Genomic DNA, 4,103 nt, shown 5'->3' on the forward strand with positions numbered 1-4,103 from the left:
GCATGAGAGCAAGGTGGAACAAGCATGGAGGGCACAGAGGGGCATGAGACCAAGGTGGAAGAAGCATAGAGGGCACAGAGGGGCATGAGAAAAAGGTGGAACAAGCATGGAGGGCACAGAGGGGCATGAGAGCAAGGTGGAACAAGCATGGAGGGCACAGAGGGGCATAAGAGCAAGTTGGAACAAGCATAGAATGCACAGATGGGCATGAGACCAAGGTGGAACAAGCATAGAGGGCACAGAGGGGCATGAGAAAAAGGTGGAACAAGCATGGAGGGCACAGAGGGGCATAAGAGCAAGGTGGAACAAGCATAGTTTGCACAGAGGGGCATGAGAAAAATGTGGAACAAGCATGGAGGGCACAGAGGGGCATGAGAAAAAGGTGGAACAAGCATGGAGGGCACAGAAGGACAAGAGAAAAAGGTGGAACAAGCATGGAGGGCACAGAGGGGCATGAGAGCAAGGTGGAACATGCGTGGAGGGCACAGAGGGGCATGAGAAAAGGGGAACAAGCATGGAGGGCACAGAGGGGCATGAGATACAGGTGGAACAAGCATGGAGGGCACAGAGGGGCATGAGAAAAAGGTGGAGTAAGCATGGAGCGCACAGAGGGGCATGAGAGAAAGGTGGAACAAGCATTAAGGGCACATAGTGTGAGGGAAATAAGAGACATGTGGAACAAACATGGATGGCAGTGTGAGGGGAAATAACCAAGGTGAGCCCAAATATGGAGGGCACAGTGTGATGGTGAAGGGTGCACAGTGTGATGATAAAAGGGTAAAAGCATGATGGATATTGATATGATATTGATATTGATATGATATTGATATTGATATGATAGATATTGGCCCTTTATCAGACAAGGAGTGGGAAATGGTTACAGACTGTACTAAAGGTTATACTTCATCATTAAAATTTCAACAAATACAGGTGTTTATCTTACACAGGACCTACTTTACCCCTATTAGATTGGCAAAATTTCGCCCGGATGCTACTTCTAACTGTCCGAAATGCAATTCGATCAATGCTAACTTTTGGCACCTTCTATGGGAGTGTTCATGTATACAAATCTTCTGGCGAAGTATCAGGAGATGTATTCAGGTTACTGGAATTGAAGTGTCTCTTAGTTCACCGGCCATTTGTCTCTTTGGGCTCCGATTGAAGGGGAAAGTTAATAAACTGACAAAAATGTACATTTCACAGTTATTGATGTTGGCTAAGGTCTGTATAGCGAGGCTGTGGTTGGCCCCGACAAGTCCCACGGTTAAAAATTGGAAGGCACTGGTCAATACCACCATAAGGCACGAGAGATTTGTTTATACTAGCAGACAGGCTCTGAAGGAATTTGAGAATATATGGTACAGATGGTTAGAGTCTCCATTCTATCCTATGTCATCTAGTACAGATGCTCTATCTACTTAAATGTATGGCTACCGCAGTTCTTATAATAAGTATCTGAGTCCATGTAATAAACCCTGCATGTGTAACATACTTATGTATAAGCATTTACGATGTATGATCCTGAATGAATATAGCACATTTATTATTATTATGCTTTAATGTAATCTTGTAAATTCCGTCATTTAATTCCGATATGTATGCGATTGTTTTTCTTTTCTTTTTGTTGTTTAGTATGTTTATATCTTAAAAAATTTCAATAAAAATACTGGATTTAAAAAAAAAAAAAAAAAGCATGATGGAGGGTACAGTGTGATGATGAAGGGAGTACAGTGTGATGATGAAGGGAGTACAGTGTACTAAAGGGGAAACAGTGTGAAGGAGGAGCAAAAGTAATAAAGTGATGAAGGTGGGGACATTTTTTTCTCTTCTATACTTCTCCAACTTATTTGCCTTGCATTATCCATCAGGAAGTGTTGTGTGTCAAGGCAGGATTCACAGAATTAAATGATTTAATGTCAGTTGTAACAAAATTAGTGAATTTAATAGCTGCTCGACCCCTTCAGAAGCAAGACTTTTCCGCACTTTTACAGGAAGTTGATTCAACCTACGGTGGACTGCTGATGTTCAATAATGTGAAGTGGCTGAGCCGAGGAAAATCACTTGAGCGATTTGTGGAGTGCTTTGTAGAAATTACGGTATTTCTTGAGGATAAGGGTCTGGCAAACTTTCCTCAGCTCAATGATCATAAGTGGGTCAACACATTGATGTTTTTTACAGATATCTCTGTGCATTTGAATGAACTGAATTTAAAATTACAAGGTTTTGGCAAAAGTATTGACGTTATGTTTGGATACATAAAAGCCTTTAAAAGTAAACTTAAAATTCAATTAAACCTTCAATTGAAGATTTAGCAAATGCAACTCAGCACCAAAAAAGTCACTAATGTACAGCATTGTTTGTTTTTGCTTTTTTAATAAACAAATAAATATTTAAAAAATGTAACTCTTTTTTTTACTAGGACTGCAAATATCACAAAATTATGGATATTTCTAGATGTGACACGGCACACGAGTTGAGCTAGATTTTGTTTTGAATTTTGACACACTGAGCACAAAAGGTTCACCATCACTGTACTGAATAAATGATAACTAGAATCTGATTGGTTGCTAAAGGCAACATCTCCACCTTTTCAAACCTGCAGCTTGATAAATTTACCTCAAAGCAACATCCAAATGGATACATTTTTGTATTTAATTGTACATGACCCTTCTTCACATAACACTCATCTTGCAACTGCTGCGATGGTGTTTATTGAAGTGGTGCCATTGCATCAGGTGCAGAAAATGTAACTATGACAGTTAATAACACTGCAATAACAGTGATGCTATTCACTAGCTATTATATGTAGTGACAATGCTTTGACATGTAAGGTAGTTATGTTATCTTTTCAGATTTTGGCAGTGAACACATTCTGTAGAACTTTATGACTGGGGGCAAACAATGTAATAAAAGAAGACTAGATAAAAAGAGACAGAAAACACAATCACAATGATCACAATCTTTAGGACAATAGGAATTTGATCACAAGGTTAAGTAGCACTTATTGGATAATGGTGCAGCCAAATACCAAGGGGAAAAAGTGCCTAGTGGGACTTTGTGATCAAGTCAGGGGTCAGAGGGTTTTTTGAATATGAAAGGAGAATAAATGTAAGCTTTATTGAAAGCAGTGTGGTGGTGATCAGGTAGCAGACAGTAGGCAGGTTAAGATGGTGGCTTGGAAATTTAGTAAGTTTCCCTAAAGAGATCTGTTAGGTAGTGCTTGATGATTTGGAGGAGAGAGTTTCACAGTGTGGGTTCTGCCCGAAAAAAGTCCTGTAATCTGTAATGGGATCAGGTAATAAGTGTTGATGAGAGGTACAAATCTTGGGGAGAACAGAAGGATCAAGTCCCAACTTGATATTTTGAAACAAGGGATGAAATGTATATTGATGCAGACTTTGTATGTCAGAAGAAGTATTTATATTTGATTTCGTACAAGCAAGGGACTGACAGAGCAGCAGTAGAAGAATGCTTTGCAAGGACAGTTAGTCTTGTTGCTGCATTCAGGGGTGACAGTCTAGTTAGGGGAAGACCAGTAAGGAGGGAATGGCAAACGTCAAAGCGGAAGATTATGAGTACATGTATTAAAGGTTTTAAAGTATCTTTTGTGAGATATGTGCATATTTTGGAAATGTTTCTTAGATGTATTTAACAGGTTTTGGATACAGACTGGATGTAGGGACAATTCTGAGTCAAGGACAGCTATGCAAAAAGAAAAGAACACCAGCACTAAGCCTAAAGTAAATCCAAAATATTATAAATATAAAAAAAAGTTTAAATAAAAATATAAAGTCCACCTTCTAATCAAGAAAAAATATTTTTATTACTATCAATAACAATATAAAACAGCAAAATGTTGTCAAATAAAATACACCCACAGTGTACACTGTTTATCACACATAACAAGTTGTGCTCAAAAGAGCATGTAGTATATTTCCAATCGATATAATGGTGGTGGGTAAAGTCACATCCTTATTGAAACACACTGTATATAGAAGTGTAGAAACAATGAACTCTTACTAATTGGATACAACGCAATAGTCTCTAATGAGCTGATATAGGGGCAGATTCAATTGTAAACAAATTGCAACGTAGTGTCCCGG

Source organism: Mixophyes fleayi, chromosome 5 (genome assembly GCF_038048845.1).
Source record: "Mixophyes fleayi isolate aMixFle1 chromosome 5, aMixFle1.hap1, whole genome shotgun sequence".
NCBI classification, from domain to species: domain Eukaryota; kingdom Metazoa; phylum Chordata; class Amphibia; order Anura; family Limnodynastidae; genus Mixophyes; species Mixophyes fleayi.